This window comes from Thunnus albacares, chromosome 13 (genome assembly GCF_914725855.1).
Source record: "Thunnus albacares chromosome 13, fThuAlb1.1, whole genome shotgun sequence".
Lineage (NCBI taxonomy): Eukaryota > Metazoa > Chordata > Actinopteri > Scombriformes > Scombridae > Thunnus > Thunnus albacares.
Genome location: NC_058118.1, coordinates 29,947,305 through 29,966,077, shown reverse-complemented (window position 1 = coordinate 29,966,077; position 18,773 = coordinate 29,947,305). Strand labels below are relative to the sequence as shown.

The 18,773-nt window shown below is 36.2% G+C and overlaps 1 protein-coding gene across 1 annotated transcript in view; it reads left to right on the top strand.

Moving 5' to 3' along the window:
* Positions 1–18,773, top strand: part of LOC122995631 (tumor necrosis factor receptor superfamily member 14-like) — a 214,228-nt gene that overhangs the window by 119,266 nt on the left and 76,189 nt on the right. The window lies entirely within an intron of this gene.

The following is an 18,773-nucleotide window of genomic DNA, read 5'->3' as shown; positions in this document are numbered from 1 at the left end:
GAAAAATACATTTTAAAAAAGTTATTATCACAATTGTGGTCATTCCATTTCTACTAAATTAATGACTAGGACAATGTACTATGCAGGTGCAAATATTCATGTTTTAAAACAGAAACATTAAAGGGTACATATTATGTTTTTTGTGATTTTCTGTTATTTTCATACTGTTATGATGTTGGATATCTGTGTTAAACATGGTCCCAGTTCTAAAACTTGAGGTTAATGTACGAAAAATAATCCCTGTTAATATTCAGGTCTTCAGCCTGCTCTGAATGCTTCATTTGTTGCGTTTTTTTCTGGTCGTGTCAAGATGGCGAGTCTATATTTGCGAAACCCTCGCCAGAATTGTTAGGAAGTAGTAACTTTATCCCACGCCACATTTCAAGTGATAATTTTAACCCAAACCATGACCTTTCCCTGACCCAGTGCTTCTCAATTATTTTCTGTTACGCCCCCCCTAGGAAGAAGAAAACATTTTGCGCCCCCCCACTCTCCACTGCGACATAAATAGTATCATTTGTCTATAAAATTGTTATAAGTACACCTCTGCATAACATTGTATCCTTATTAACATTAAAGACAACAAAAAAAGAAAAAAGAAAGAAGTATAGATCAACTTACAACAAAGAATAATTTTATTAACATTGTTTTTTAGTTTGTAACAGAAAAGATTTAAAGTGCATCAATTTGCCTGAAATTAAAAAAAAATTAAATCCTTATTTAAACTATAAACATTTTTTGACCGACTGCCATTTGATACTGAAAAATAAAATTAAATAAAATCAATAAATAATAATAAATTCAAATTGATCAGCAACATTAACTCAGGAGCACAATATATAAAACACTTTAACCTACAAAACAAAAATGAATAAAACAATTTGTGCTGATTTTTTTTTTTTTTATCAAAATGAGGAAGTCAGGATTAATGGCTACAATGAGCAACTGAGTTTTGCAGTGCACAGCTTTTCAAAGCGGGGTTTGAAGCATGATACTGCAACTCTCAGTTCCTGTTCAATGTTTAGCTGGGACCTGTACTTGGTCTTCAGTGCAGCAACAGCAGAGAAGCCAGTCTCACAAAGATATGATGTTGCAAAGGGAATAAGAATGCCCATAGCCTTCTGCCCTTAGAGTGGATACTGCCTCTCTACACTCAGCCAGAATTCACTCAGTGTCTGTGATGTGAACACACAGTAACACACAGTAAACACACCGGTCCAGCATCGCACCGCCCCACTGTCTGAGAAGGACTGCCCTAACCCAAGTGGTTTTTGTGCCTCAACCTGACCAGACCTTAACCTTAGCGGTGTCACATCATAAAATATTGATAATAACACGTTCTTGTTGTTTTATACAGTTTCTAATAAAGAGCAGGGCAGGCATATGTTGGATATGAACTACTGTTCATTGCCAAGCAAATACAGTAAAACTATATTTCTGGAGTGATTGTGATAATTATTACTCAGCAGCACTGTGAGATGTTTTCATTCTTCCTCACAGATTCAGTCAGAATACAAAAGATATTGTATATCTCCAGGTTCCTTAAGATTTCATTATGATCATTCTGTCATTTCTGATTTTTGGTAAGTGAGAGGGTTTCCATTGTTCAAATTAAATTTCATTCATTTTGTGCTATCAACTGTATTTGCAAAGTCCTGAGATTTGGATACCACTTTCAAAAATTTCATTAGCGTATATTTGCTCCACAACCTGTGATTTCAAAGTTAACCTACAGAAAGCTTTCAGGTTGTAACAACATCAAACCATTTACTGGCAGTCAATCGCAGCTCTAAATCACTAAACTATGTGTTGTGTGTCATACTTACTAATGAACAGGGTATGCATGTGAAACTAATCCCTGAAATCCTAGTTGTCAGTTGATTCTTCTTTGTTAAAAGTATTTATTTGGTCAAAGCTGTTCTGTTCTAGCCTGGAACAGTATTTAAGCTGCTACTTATTGACTAAAAGTGATCTTGTGGCTGCATAAAATCATCAATAATGATTTCTAATTGAACACAAAACATCTTATTTGCACAACATCAAATCCAATACTAATATGTCAGATAGTGAAACAGCTCACCATGAGAGACTCCGAATAGTATCAGCAACAGTCCAACCACAGCTTCCATGTCTCCTCACTGTTCAGCCTCTGTTGACCCAGTCAGCAGCTTTCAGACAAACTTCTTTACTTTATTCAATAGAAAACATGAACATCCTACACTGAACAGGCTGAAATGTCTTCTGTTAGAGATCAACCTCAGATAAGAAGGTATAAAAACCATATTGAATTCAGCTACAGGTTTTATAGGTGGAGAGGGGGAAAGGAAGTGAATTTAACATGGTCACTACTTACAAGAAAGAAAACAAGACACCACCTTCTTCCTGTGATCTTTATGTTCTTGTGACTTCCTCATCTTCTCCATCATTATGATTATTGTTGCTCCGTTTTTGTTTATTTCTTGTACTACTCTACAGGTCCAGTTCCCCATTTATGACAGAAACACTTATGCTAAAAAAAAATATGCAAACACTATGCCCCAAAAAGTCCCTGTGAGACACTCAGACACGTCCTGTTGGTCCAGTGGTTGAAAGCTTGTTTGAATGTCACCAGTTAACTTTTGTCATGTCATCCTCTCCCTCTCTCTTTGTGTTTCTCAGTAGATTCTGTCTCTCTCCAGCTGTATGGAGGACTGTCCCCGTCCTCAGAGGAGCAGGAAAACCTCACTGACCTCAATCACCCAGATGACCTTTGGGTTAACATTGAAAACATATTTTTAATATCTTGCAATATAATGCAATCTAATACAGGAACACCATGAACTACTAACTATCATACAGGTTATGTTTTACAAGGTTTATTACAAGACTGTTGAACAATAAATATATCAGTCAATATATCAGACTGATATATTATATATGATATATGATATATATACTCCATACTTGGGTCCCTTGATAACAACCGAACCATCTCCATGACAACTGAGCAAACTCCATCTGCTGAGGAAAGAAACAAGATGTAGCCAAAAGCATCTAAAAAATTCATATTTTGAAACACTGACTACTCCAAAAAGCCCAGAATGAAATGGCATACCCTCTACACTGGAAATTCAGTTCATTCATCAAAAATGTTTGTCGACATATAAACCTGAAGCTGAGCAGCTGAGCTTGTAGGCCTGTGACTGGAAAACAGTTGCAGATCAGCGACTGTTAATATTACTGTAAAATATATAAAAATATGAGACAGAAAAATGTTTCACTTAACAACTTGTGGACAAACTTAAACTCCCTCCTTGTGGCAGTACCATTAGTTAGTGTATAAAAAGTCAAATTGGGACAACATATTCTAATTGTTATTGTGGTTCAGCATTAGTTTTATACCTGAGTTTGTGATCTTTGTTTAATGAGTGAGAATACATTTGATTTTGCAACTTTTAGCTTTCCTTCACATTTCCTACAGATTCAGCCACAATCATTAAATATATTCATGAGTAAGTCATTATCTAGAGTTTTGTCACTTTTCAAATACATTTTTATTGTGTTCACAATTTCAGTTTCATGTACTCTTGTATCTGTTATTTGTACCTCAGTTTCATTTCCAGTATAAAAGTTTGATTTAACTCTACAAGCCATAATTCAACCTAAAATTGAAGCTTTCGGTTTCTTTTGACATCATCAAGCATCTGAAAAAATGAGATTTAATTCATGAATGTATCATATTTGTGACTTTTACATTTTTCTCATTTACGTTGGAAACAGTTTGACTGGATGTTATTGTTCCAGTTTATGGACTTAAAAGAAACTAGAAAATGGAGTCAGTGGCCTTAAAAGGACACTGGACACTAGAATTTTAGAATTCATTCATCTCATCATTCGTTTTAGACTCATTTCACTCAGCTGTGAAGGAAATGAAACAAAGTGCATGTAAAACTTAACATATACTGTAAATGTAACAGTCTGGTTCTATGTATATCTATGGCTTCTGTTACGGGCATGTAGATATCTTCAGACCCGGGCTGTTCTCAGACAGTGCAAGAAGGAGATAAACATCACTTCCTTTGTCCATTATTTTGCCTGCTGCTGAGACTGCTTTGCTGAAATTTCGTAGGGAGTGCTATTCAGCCAGTTTGCATCACTGATGGAATATTGTCATGTAGACGTGTTCAGGCCGGGATGAAGTTTGGTGCAGACTGGAGCATTTACAGTAAAGTTATAGCGACACTAAAAAGTGAGACATGTCTGTCTTGCTCACACCCGTGTCATCAAAATCATGCAAATTTTGGGCCCATTCACTGGAATTTCAATTAGTAAATGGAAAGTAGTTTGTGTGTAAAACAAATTAATTTCCTAATTTTCATCAAGTCTATTTTTAGAAAAGTAAAGACTTTTGACCCACATAGCCTGGTCAAAGTGTGATTGAAATGTGTACTGTCAGGTGTGTAAAGACAATAAGTATCTGCAGCTGGACACAGAAAATTACTCATATATTTGAAAGGAGAGTGTGAGTGAACCGCTAGGTGCTCGTGCCCTAATAAAGGAAAAACTGCAGTACAGAGCTACAAATTTTAGTTTTGATGGTATTTTTCTACAGCACTTTATCACTAAACTGTTACCCTTACTCCATTTTTACCCTTCCCCTCATAGGTCATCCCCACTACTGAATTATAAATATAAGACCTGTAATTATCATAAAATAAATGATAATAACACCAAACTTCATACAAAGTTTGTATATAATGTACTGTATGTATATAGGCCTTTCTGCTGTATCCTACAAAAATGAGCTGCATTCAACCCCCACACCAGTGGCGGCTGGTGACTCAAAAAGCTGGGGAGGACAGGAGGAAAACCAACATACCGCATCAAACTATATCATTGTCCCCCACCTGATGAAATCAGAGGGGTGGGGGGCAATTTTATATGCCAATAAAACAATTTGCTTTTAAAAACAAAAACCCCTGAGTAGTGCAAAGGCTGCTTCTTTAAAGACATTTAGCATATACACATTGTTTCTAAACAAAGAAGAGCTCATTTTAGCCATGGACTGGTTCAGATGAGTGATTTTACCAACAAAGTGAAATTCAAATGTATAGTATTGTTCTACTGTGACAACAGATTTATGTTCTCATCAAAAACAGACAAGATATCACATGATTTACACGTGTTTCCTGTGTATTTTTGTTAGTATACAGAAATATATAAAGTACCACAAAGCTTATAATGTGATACAGGAACAGATCAGTGCTGAATACTAGAAAGACTGAACACTAAAAACATTCACAGATCTAAAAGTGTAGGTTCACATCAGAAAGTATTAATGCACGTATCAAATACATGACTTACACACTCTTATCTATGTGCACCACATACAAAATATATAGGATGTGAGTCACTGATCGGATCATTTTTAGGATCAGCAAAAAAAGGGGGGAGACAAATAAAACTTTGTTTTCTATTTATTTTGTAACACACTAACAGCACGAAACAGCAATGAACTTTTGCCCATGGTCTTAAATGAAAACATTCAAGACAAAAAACATTTAAGATGTCCAATGTTTAAATAAACTAAAATAAAATATATAAAATATTCAATGCTCAATTATTGCAATATGAGGCATGATACCTTCCTCTTTTGAACACGGTAGTGAATGAAACAGCCTCTGTCCACATCATCAAAAATTGATGATAACTTAGAAACATGAACACACGTGTTGTCCTGCAGCTTGTTGAACGAGCCACCAAACAAACATTCACTGCTAACGTCAGTTAGCAGCTAGATGCTAATTAGCTGCTCAGCTGCAGCACATCAAACAGCGTGTAAACATACCTACACATGTCACTTCAGACCCGTCAGATCATGGGTCTCAATCAATTGGCCCGCAGGCCGATATTTTGTGGCCCCCACCTTGATATGAAAGTTTAATATTAGTGCGGCCCGCGAGTTTTATTTGAATGGCACTTTACTGTGTTGTGTGTGGAGGGTCCCTTTATTGCATAAGAACGAACCTGCCAATCACAGGGGTATATGGCTGCTTCACAACAACTATGCTATTTATACAGGGAGAATGTGCGCTGAGAATGTGCGCACTTCAGTCTAGATTGTGTCGTTATTTTTTCTACACAGCTTTCAGTAAAATTCAAAGGTGAATTATTAAACCTTATTAAAGCATCATTCTGTTTATTTCAGCATCATCTCTCTGTTAACGATCACTTCATTTTGTTTTGAAGCACTTTGTAAAGTCAGTTTCAACACGAGCTCCATCAATAAATCATTTATCATTCTTCTGACGTTTAATAATGATGACTGACACTTTACAGTGGTGACGGTTTGCAGACAAATGTGATGGATTAGGGGTAAAGTCGTTTCAAACATCCACAGTAGCCGTGCGTAATGATCAGCTGTTGGAGAGCCTGTGCGTAATTCTCACTGAGGTCTGATGAGCAGAACGGACACAACTGTTGACGTGCAAACGGAGGTTTAAAGACCTTTACATCCATTTTTGGCTCACTGTGACAGCAAATGAGGCTCGTGCATGTGATTCCACAGTGTGTGACATTTAAAAAAGCAGAACCAGGTGTATCTGCGTCTTTATAAGTCTGGCAGATAATAATGTATGTGCATATTTCTGTCACATAATGCCACGTTGTGAAGTGAATTAAAAGTTAATATATACGTTTTCATGAACACACGTATGTTTATCCGACAGAGATCATAAATACAGTGTACACAGAGTGTAACATAACACCGTACAGCTGATGCTGCTGTGCCACACGTATACGTGAAGTATAATAACTCTATGATGGAGAGTAATGTATTGCTCAGTATGCTCTATTGATCATTATTTTACCTTAAACTGAAGCATGTAAATATTTGATCTATTTTTACTGATCTTAGCAGAGTTTTATGAATACAGAACTATCCATAAATAATGGTGACGCCTCTGTGAACCAGCAGAGGGAAACCTCACATCTACTTATACTAGTGATGAGACTGGAGGGTTTATTCAGTTCTCAGCAGGCATTAAAGGTACAATCCGTGATAAAAATGTCAACAAAAAGGCAGCTCAATTACATTCAAAATACAAAACTGATTAAACTGATTGATTGTTATTTTAAATTCTGATTGGATAGAAACAATGCCAGCATTTTATATGTTGTAAAATCACATTTTGGGCTTTAGTACAAACAAATGTGTCAATAAAAACTTTTGAATACAAAACTGTGATTTTCACAATATATGTAGCTACTAAATTCAACATTCCTGTACAAAAGTGAAAGCCATGTATCTCCAAAACATCAACCTCTGACAGTACATATTTCAATAATCCAATGTGTTTAAATTGGTTGAATTTAAGAAGTAAGAAAATCACCAAATTTGGAGATACAAGGTTTTAGTCAGACAGTCAGGATATGGAAATCTACAGTACAATAATTTCCAAATATCATCAAAATGAGTTTCAGTAATAAAATAACAATATAAGCTCTATTCACAATGTGACATTTTCCTTTAACATAAATGGACACTTTCAGCACATTTAGACATTAATGTGTCTTTGATTGTGACTGTAATTCACTTCAGCAGTAATGAAAGAAAAAAGTTTTGTACATCATCAACAGACAGTATCAGCTGTAATGTTTCCTCTGTTCTATGATCACAGGCAGAGCTGTGGGGATCTGTAGGCTTTACCACTCTCTAAAGGCAGCAGTACACTGATGATTTCACAACAAGTCTGTTTACTTTTGAAATCTTTATAAAGGATGCACTGAGCCGCAGAAAACACTAACTAAGACTTTTTTATAAAGGTACTCACAGTGAGCTGCTGGGCTGTGAACACAGTGGCAGAAGAAGTTTTGTAAAGAATAAAAACAGGAGAGAGATTTCACAGTAAATCCTGTCATTTTTTTAAAACTATAAAGACACGTGACCAATCACTGCAGAAGGTGAAAAGCATCCTGATGCTTTCACAAAGTTAACGTTCAGATGCAGAACTTCACAATTCAACCATTGCGAAGGAGTTCTCTGGATGGTCCTTTATTCGTGGTCTGGTGGAGGTTTCAACTTTGTTGTATTTCTTCTTCTTCCAAGCAAAATAGATGGCAATCCCACCCAACAGAGAAAGTACCACAGCTGCTCGCAAAACAAACACAAGCAGCGAGTTATCTGTTCAAATACAGAGACACAAAAATCACATGTCAAGTTTCCACTGTGACAGCAAAGTTATGAAAGTACTACAGACTGTACTGGCGTGTGTGGTGAGAAAGTTTTCACTTATTAATGTACCATGGGTCATCACTGCTGGAGTTGGTCACAGTTTGTTATTATGCACATATACATGAGACAAAAAGAGAAAATGACATGAATGAATCCACTGCAGCAGAGTTAGTTTTCACTTACTAATGTGACTGTACCATGGATCATCACTGCTGGAGTTGGTCACAGTTTGATTTGAGGGTTTAATTGACACTGTGATGCCAGTCTTCTTATCTGTAATGTTTGTGATCATGGGAGGGGTTGTTGTTGGATCAATACACAGGGTGTTATTGGCTGAAAACACCCACTGTGATATGTTTGTCCCGTCGGGTAAGGTGCAGTTGATGAATATGAAGCCTACAGACAAACAAACAGATCAACTGTGACTAATGTACAGTGTAATAATTAATTATCAAGTTGATTTCTAGTTATGTTCTGTCTCACCACACGTAGATATCTTCTCTTCTTTCGAGACATTACTGACGTGATTCCTGACCGAGCAGACCAGTAGTCCTGATACGTCTTGTTTCAGAGTGATGTTGTTGGTCTCTTTATTTCCAGAGAGGAGCTGAGCGTCTGTCAGTGTGTGTCCATCCAGAGTCCAGCTGTACTGAGGACTGTCCCCTCCCTCAGAGGAGCAGGACACCCTCATCTCTCCCTGAGACAAACACTCAGAGTCCAGCAGGACAGAGGACACAGGAGCTGAGAGAAACACACTCACGTGACTTTTTAATGTGGCTTTAAACATATTCAGTGTTTACAATGTAAATTCATATACAGAAGTACAGACTAAAATGTTTCAGGAAATGCAACCCTATACTGTAGTTGTGTGGCAGACTTTGAGTGTTTCATGTGAAATGATTGTTTGCAAAGGTAAAATATAGAAATAGTATTTGTGCAGTAGTATGTGTATTTATGTAAGTGTATTTACCTAGTTTAATTTTCTAAAATCATTTGTTGGTTTATTGTGAATAATACAAATTAAATTATAAGATTAATGATAGCAAAAGTAGTTATTTACCTTGAATAGACAACTGAAGAGTCCGCTGTTCTAATGCAGTTCCATTTGAATCAAAGGTTGTAAGGGTATATTCAGCACCATCAGTCCTGCTCAGGTTATTTATCCTAAATGTTCCATTACTGGGAGTAAAGATGGATCTGTCCTCTATCTCATTAGACACATTAAGTATCATTGTGTTTTGTTTTTTTTTCCATTCGTATCTAAATATTTCTGAGGTGCTGTTCATCAGCTGGAGCACCACAGTTCCTCCCAGAGCTCCATAACACTGAGCTCCATCCTGTCTGCCATCACAGTGGGTTTCAACACCTGGAAAATAGAAAAATACATTTTAAAAAGTTATTATCACAATTGTGGTCATTCCATTTCTACTAAATTAATGACTAGGACAATGTTTTATGCCAGTGCTAATATACTGTTTTAAAACAGAAACATTAAAGGGTACATATCATGTTTTTTGTGATTTTCTGTTATTTTCATACTGTTATGATGTTGGATATCTGTGTTAAACATGGTCCCAGTTCTAAAACTTGAGGTTAATGTACGAAAAATAATCCCTGTTAATATTCAGGTCCTCAGCCTGCTCTGAACGCTTCATTTGTTGTGTTTTTTTCTGGTCGTGTCAAGATGGCGACCCTATATTTGCGAAACCCTCGCCAGAATTGTTAGGAAGTAGTAACTTTATCCCACGCCACATTTCAAGTGATAATTTTAACCCAAACCATGACCTTTCCCTGACCCAGTGCTTCTCAATTATTTTCTGTTACGCCCCCCCTAAGAAGAAGAAAACATTTTGCGCCCCCCCACTCTCCACTGCAACTATAAATAGTATCATTTGTCTATAAAATTGTTATAAGTACACCTCTGCATAACATTGTATCCTTATTAACATTAAAGAAAACAAAAAAAGAAAAAAGAAAGAAGTATAGATCAACTTACAACAAAGAATAATTTTATTAACATTGTTTTTTAGTTTGTAACAGAAAAGATTTAAAGTGCATCAATTTGCCTGAAATTAAAAAAAAATTAAATCCTTATTTAAACTATAAACATTTTTTGACCGACTGCCATTTGATACTGAAAAATAAAATTCAATAAAATCAATAAATAATAACAAATTCAAATTGATCAGCAACATTAACATTAAGGAGCACAATATATAAAACACTTTAACCTACAAAACAAAAATGAATAAAACAATTTGTGCTGATTTTTTTATCAAAATGAGGAAGTCAGGATTAATGGCTACAATGAGCACGTTTTGCAGTGCTCAGCTTTTCAAAGCGGGGTTTGAAGCATGATACTGCAACTCTCAGCTCCTGTTTAATATTTAGCTGGGACCTGTACTTGGTCTTCAGTGCAGCAACAGCAGAGAAGCCAGTCTCACAAAGATATGATGTTGCAAAGGGAATAAGAATGCCCATAGCCTTCTGCCCTTAGAGTGGATACTGCCTCTCTACACTCAGCCAGAATTCACTCAGTGTCTGTGATGTGAACACACAGTAACACACAGTAAACACACCGGTCCGGCATCGCACCACCCCAGTATTTGAGAAGGACTGCCCTAACCCAAGTGGTTTTTGTGCCTCAACCTGACCAGACCTTAACCTTAGCGGTGTCACATCATAAAACATTGATAATAACACGTTCTTGTTGTTTTATACAGTTTCTAATAAAGATCAGGGCAGGCATATGTTGGATATGAACTATTGTTCATTGCCAAGCAAATACAGTAAAACTGTATTTCTGGAGTGATTGTGATAATTATTACTCAGCAGCACTGTGAGATGTTTTCATTCTTCCTCACAGATTCAGTCAGAATACAAAAGATATTGTATATCTCCAGGTTCCTTAAGATTTCATTATGATCATTCTGTCATTTCTGATTTTTGGTAAGTGAGAGGGTTTCCATTGTTCAAATTAAATTTCATTCATTTTGTGCTATCAACTGTATTTGCAAAGTCCTGAGATTTGGATCTCACTTTCAAAAATTTCATTAGCATTTCTTTGCTCCACAACCTGTGATTTCAAAGTTAACCTACAGAAAGCTTTCAGGTTGTAACAACATCAAACCATTTACTGGCAGTCAACCACAGCTCTAAACTATCACTAAACTATGTGTTGTGCGTCATACTCACTAATGAACAGGGTATGCATGTGAATCTAATCCCTGAAATCCTAGTTGTCAGTTGATTCTTCTTTGTTAAAAGTATTTATTTGGTCAAAGCTGTTTTCTAGCCTGGAACAGTATTTAAGCTGCATCAGTTAGGATGATGTCAAACTGTACTTATTGACTAAAAGTGATCTTGTGGCTGCATAAAATCATCAATAATGATTTCTAATTGAACACAAAACATCTTATTTGCACAACATCAAATCCAATACTAACATGTCAGATAGTGAAACAGCTCACCATGAGAGACTCCGAATAGTATCAGCAACAGTCCAACCACAGCTTCCATGTCTCCTCACTGTTCAGCCTCTGTTGACCCAGTCAGCAGCTTTCAGACAAACTTCTTTACTTTATTCAATAGAAAACATGAACATCCTGCACTGAACAGCCTGAAATGTCTTCTGTTAGAGATCAACCTCAGATTAGAAGGTATAAAAACTGTATTGAATTCAGTTACAGGTTTTATAGGTGGAGAGGGGGAAAGAGAGTGAATTTAACATGGTCACTACTTACAGGAAAGAAAACAAGACACCACCTTCTTCCCGTGATCTTTATGTTGTCATGACTTCCTCATCTCCTTCTTTCTTGTACTACTCAACAGTCACAGACATATAATGAAGCCTATGACAAACAAAACTCTGATACTATACTTTACACTAACATTACATGTCATTTGGCAGACGATGAAGTACAATCCAAGCCACAGGTGACATGTCATGATGTCATGCAGTACCAACCTAGCAGCTGTTGTCTGCTGTATTTCAGTTCCCTTCCATGATGCTCAAAAGACATCAGGACAACTGAAAACATAAGATAAACTGTAAAACAAGTGATTGATCAGTCTTTTGATACACAGAAAAACATTTACTGATTCAATAAATGAGGCCATATTCTACCATCAAACTGGGATTTTAGAATGACAGCTGGTAGTTCAACATGTAAACTGTCTATTTGTGCTCATGGGGAAAAGATTAAAGGCCAGTTTAGCACAACTATGTCTCTGGATCATCATGTTTGCATCAGTCATCTATGATCTAGGAGACTCCAGTTGGAGACCCGGTTTGTGGACTTCCTTCGGAAGGTAGTTTATTCATGAACACTTATTGTAACACTTTCATTTTCTAAAATTAAAAGCATAATAAAAAAACAAAAACATGATTTTTAAGGCTCTTTCCACTTTTATTCAAATACAAATACAAATAATTTTGCTGCCTCAAAAAAATATAGATACAAATACAAATACTGGGCTTTCTGCACATCCCTGGTAGATATATATCTACTGCATTTCTATTAGTTCTTGTTGGGAATATAAGTTTAAAGTGCAGTGAACATTTCCAAAGGAGAGCTGGGTTGGAGCTGAGAGCTCCAATCCCTTAAAAATTGATATTGAGTTGTTTAAGTGATGAAAGCACTCTTTCAAGTTCTGAAGAGCAGTGATCAGTTTCCACAGATTTGCAATTACAGCTTACACTATGTAATCGCTGCTATGAATGTGTTCTGTGTTCTAACATTTATCCCACATTCACCTGCACGATAGTAATTAACTAAAACATCAATTTAATTCAAACTTCTGGTTAATACAGGACAACAAGCAATTTAAGTCAGCAACCTAATTCATATAAATATTCAGAATGTGGATTTGTTTCTCCTCCAGATTTGAAAGTTGGAGCTTGAATAACTCAAACTCTGAATTATTCAAATAATGAAATAGTTAAAAGTTGTTCAGTGTTACTATGGTTGAGTAATATGGATATCTATCTTTTAGTTTTGTAAGATACTTTGTTAACTGGAATCCACAAACACACACATAGGAAGTGCATCAAGCAAAATATAGGAAATATAACTTGATGGTTTTAACTGATAAACACATCTTGTGTTAAGAAACTGACAAGTTGTTGCATCACATTTAGTTTTAAACTATCCCTTCATTTGACTCTCTCATTTCTCCAGACAGAAACAGAAACAGAAAAACTATATATAATAATGTATAATAAGGCGTTCATCCTAAAATAATGTATAACAAAAATGATATAATAATGTAATTAGTAATGAAAAGACTACATGTTAACTCCATCTACAAATTCACCCCATGAAGTAACTTTAATTTAAGAGTAAGCAGGACAACACAACTCGTTCATATGTCTTGTTGCATCCTTTAACTGACACAAATGGTTTCAACACCCTGTAATAAATAAAGCTAATAAAGTAGTCTTAAAAAATCTATTGCAAATGATAAAACAATTTTGCAAGAATGAAATGTCAAGCCTAAGAAAAAGCAGAAGTGTTCATGTAATGGAAACAAATTCAGAGACCAGTCATTACATGCAAACTTATCTTTGGTCTTCTAGAGAGCTGAGGGAAGAGGTGTGGCCAAATATGAGATTAAGTCCCAACACACACCACACAGCACAAAACCTTTGATAAACCAATGTAAGAGCACACTGTGCACTGCGAGTTTTCTGTGTTTTAACAATCAATTAAATGTAAATATGCTTATAAATGAAAAAAGAGTTAAAACAAGGATGTATTACATCATGTAAAGATAAAAAAGAGGATACAAATCAAGGAATACTTGAAATTATGTATGTTTTTAAAGAAAATATTAAATATTATACAAAAGATTAGCCACAGTGTGATTCAAATGATGCACCTGAATGTTTGAGCTCCTTCGGCAGGTTTTCATACTGATGCCAGTCATAACCCAGGAGTACATTACAAGTGATGAATGATAATATATGTCTTTGTAAAACCGCTGAACACTGTATATCACCTGCTTTTATGGACCTTAGCGTACACACATTCATCTTCTGTTGGTTTAACAGTTTTCCGAGGTCACCCTGAAAACTTGACTTGGCCGTACTCCGCCTCCATCTCTGCCGTCTGATGCATCTGCCTCCGTTGCTGCTGCATGATCTTCACATTAGCATAGGTCGGTTCTTGCTCATCTTCCTCTTCTGTAGAGTGGAAGCAGGAACACATAAAACGCTGCATAATTACACATACTCAGTGATAACAGTGTATTGTTAAGGAAATTCTTTGACATTTTGGGCAGTAGACTTGAAAAGACTAATAGCACTCTCCTGTTTGTACATTAAATATGAAGCAATAGCCAGGAGACAGTAGTTCAGCTTAGCACAAAGACTGGAAACAGCTAGTCAGACTCTGTCAAAAAGGTTAAAAATCCTCCCACCTCTAAAGTTCACTAATTAACAAGATATAACATGAATAACTGAACTTTAGAGGTGCTGGTAGGTGGATTTTTATACCTTCGTATGGAGCCAGGCTAGCTGTTTCCCCCTGTTTCTAGTCTTTGTGCTAAGGTAGGCTAACTGCCTGTTAGCTTTACATTTAAAAAACATATAAGAGTGATATCGATCTTCTCCTCTAACTCTGAGAAAGAAAGCAAATCAGTGTCCCAAAATGTCAAACTATTCCTTTAATCTATAAGTAGACAAGAAACAATCATCTTTGAGTGCAGTGATGAAAAAAGAAACTTTGTACCTTTAGGTTTGTTGTTTTGCTTTTTCCTGTGACTACAGACGACTGCCACTGCGACTACTGACAGAATTACCAGCGCTGAAAGAACACCAGCCATTACTGGAAAATGACATGTTGTAGTAATAAAAGACACAAGAGAAACACAGATCTTTCAGTAACCATGTTCTTAATGAAAGGTGTTATTATGCACATATACATGAGACAAAAGGAGAAAATGACATGAATGAATCCACGGCAGCAGAGTTAGTTTTCACTTACTAATGTGACTGTGCCATGGGTCATCACTGCTGGAGTTGGTCACAGTTTGATTTGAGGGTTTAATTGACACTGTGATGCCAGTTTTCTTACCTGTAATGTTTGTGATCATGGGAGGGGTTGTTGTTGGATCAATACACAGGGTGTTATTGGCTGAAAACACCCACTGTGATATGTTTGTCCCGTCGGGTAAGGTGCAGTTGATGAATATGAAGCCTACGGACAAACAAACAGATCAGCTGTGAATAATGTACAGTGTAATAATTAATTATCAAGTTGATTTCTAGTTATGTTCTGTCTCACCACACGTAGATATCTTCATTTCTTTCGAGACATTACTGACGTGATTCCTGACCGAGCAGACCAGTAGTCCTGATACGTCTTGTTTCAGAGTGATGTTGTTGGTCTCTTTATTTCCAGAGAGGAGCTGATCATCTGTCAGTGTGTGTCCATCCAGAGTCCAGCTGTACTGAGGACTGTCCCCTCCCTCAGAGGAGCAGGACACCCTCATCTCTCTCTGGGACAAACACTCAGAGTCCAGCAGGAGAGAGGACACAGGAGCTGAGAGAAACACACTCACATGACTTTTTAATGTGGCTTTAAACATATTCAGTGTTTACAATGTGAATTCATATACAGAAGTACAGACTAAAATGTTTCAGGAAATGCAACCCTATACTGTAGTTGTGTGGCAGACTTTGAGTGTTTCATGTGAAATGATTGTTTGGAAGGTAAAATATAGAAATAGTATTTGTACAGTAGTATGTGTATTTATGTAAGTGTATTTACCTAGTTTAATTTTCCAAAATCATTTGTTGGTTTATTGTGAATAATACAAATTAAATGATAAGATTAATGATAGCAAAAGTAGTTATTTACCTTGAATAGACAACTGAAGAGTCAGCTGTTCTAATTCCCGTCCATTTGAATCAAAGGTTTTAAGGGTATATTCAGCACCATCAGTCCTGCTCAGGTTATTTATCCTAAATGTTGCATTACTGGGAGAAAAGATGGATCTGTCCTTCATCTCATTAGACACAATCTTATCCTTTCTCCCATTAAGTATTATTGTGGTTTTGTCTTTGTTCCATTGGTATTTAAATATTTCTGAGGTGCTGTCCATCAGCTGGAGCACCACAGTTCCTCCCAGAGCTCCATAACACTGAGCTTCATCCTGTCTGCCATCACAGTGGGTTTCAACACCTGGAAAAATAGAAAAATACATTTTAAAAAAGTTATTATCACAATGTGGTCATTCCATTTCTACTAAATTAATGACTAGGACAATGTACTATGCCGGTCCAAATATCCATGTTTTAAAACAGAAACATTAAAGGGTACATATTGTGTTTTTTGTGATTTTCTGTTATTTTCATGCTGTTATGATGTTGGATATCTGTGTTAAACATGGTCCCAGTTCTAAAACTTGAGGTTAATGTACGAAAAATAATCCCTGTTAATATTCAGGTCCTCAGCCTGCTCTGAACGCTTCATTTGTTGCGTTTTTTTCTGGTCGTGTCAAGATGGCGACCCTAGAAGGCTTTCAGGTTGTAACAACATCAAAACCATTTACTGGCAGTCAACCGCAGCTCTAAACTATCACTAAACTATGTGTTGTGCGTCATACTCACTAATGAACAGGGTATGCACGTGAAACTAATCCCTGAAATCCTAGTTGTCAGTTGATTCTTCTTTGTTAAAAGTATTTATTTGGTCAAAGCTGTTTTCTAGCCTGGAACAGTATTTAAGCTGCATCAGTTAGGATGATGTCAAACTGTACTTATTGACTAAAAGTGATCTTGTGGCTGCATAAAATCATCAATAATGATTTCTAATTGAACACAAAACATCTTATTTGCACAACATCAAATCCAATACTAACATGTCAGATAGTGAAACAGCTCACCATGAGAGACTCCGAATAGTATCAGCAACAGTCCAACCACAGCTTCCATGTCTCCTCACTGTTCAGCCTCTGTTGACCCAGTCAGCAGCTTTCAGACAAACTTCTGTACTTTATTCAATAGAAAACATGAACATCCTACACTGAACAGGCTGAAATGTCTTCTGTTAGAGATCAACCTCAGATTAGAAGGTATAAAAACTGTATTGAATTCAGCTACAGGTTTTATAGGTGGAGAGGGGGAAAGGAAGTGAATTTAATATGGTCACTACTTACAGGAAAGAAAACAAGACACCATCATCTTCTCAAGAAATTTATGTTGTCATGACTTCCTCATCTCCTTCTTTCTTGTACTACTCAACAGTCACAGACATATAATGAAGCCTATGACAAACAAAACTCTGATACTATACTTTACACTAACATTACATTTCATTTGGCAGACGATGAAGTACAATCCAAGCCACAGGTGACATGTCATATTGTCATGCAGTACCAACCTAGCAGCTGTTGTCTGCTGTATTTCAGTTCCCTTCCATGATGCTCAAAAGACATCAGGACAACTGAAAACATAAGATAAACTGCAAAACAAGTGATTGATCAGTCTTTTGATACACAGAAAAACATTTACTGATTCAATAAATTAGGCCGTATTCCACCATCAAACTGGGATTTTAGAATGACAGCTGGTAGTTCAACATGTAAACTGTCTATTTGTGCTCATGGGGAAAAGATTAAAGGCCAGTTTAGCACAACTATGTCTCTGGATCATCATGTTTGCATCAGTCATCTATGATCTAGGAGACTCCAGTTGGAGACCCGGTTTGTGGACTTCCTTCAGAAGGTAGTTTATTCATGAACACTTATTGTAACACTTTCATTTTCTAAAATTAAAAGCATAATAAAAAAACAAAAACATGATTTTTAAGGCTCTTTCCACTTTTATTCAAATACAAATACAAATAATTTTGCTGCCTCAAAAAAATATAGATACAAATACAAATACTGGGCTTTCTGCACATCCCTAGTAGATATATATCTACTGCATTTCTATTAGTTCTTGTTGGGAATATAAGTTTAAAGTGCAGTGAACATTTCCAAAGGAGAGCTGGGTTGGAGCTGAGAGCTCCAATCCCTTAAAAATTGATATTGAGTTGTTTAAGTGATGAAAGCATTCTTTCAAGTTCTGAAGAGCAGTGATCAGTTTCCACAGATTTGCAATTACAGCTTACAGTATGTAATCGCTGCTATGAATGTGTTCTGTGTTCTAACATTTATCCCACATTCACCTGCACAATAGTAATTAACTAAAACATCAATTTAATTCAAACTTCTGGTTAATACAGGACAACAAGCAATTTAAGTCAGCAACCTAATTCATATAAATATTCAGAATGTGGATTTGTTTCTCCTCCAGATTTGAAAGTTGGAGCTTAAATAACTCAAACTCTGAATTATTCAAATAATGAAATAGTTAAAAGTTGTTCAGTGTTACTATGGTTGAGTAATATGGATATCTATCTTTTAGTTTTGTAAGATACTTTGTTAACTGGAATCCACAAACACACACATAGGAAGTGCATCAAGCAAAATATAGGAAATATAACTTGATGGTTTTAACTGATAAACACATCTTGTGTTAAGAAACTGACAAGTTGTTGCATCACATTTAGTT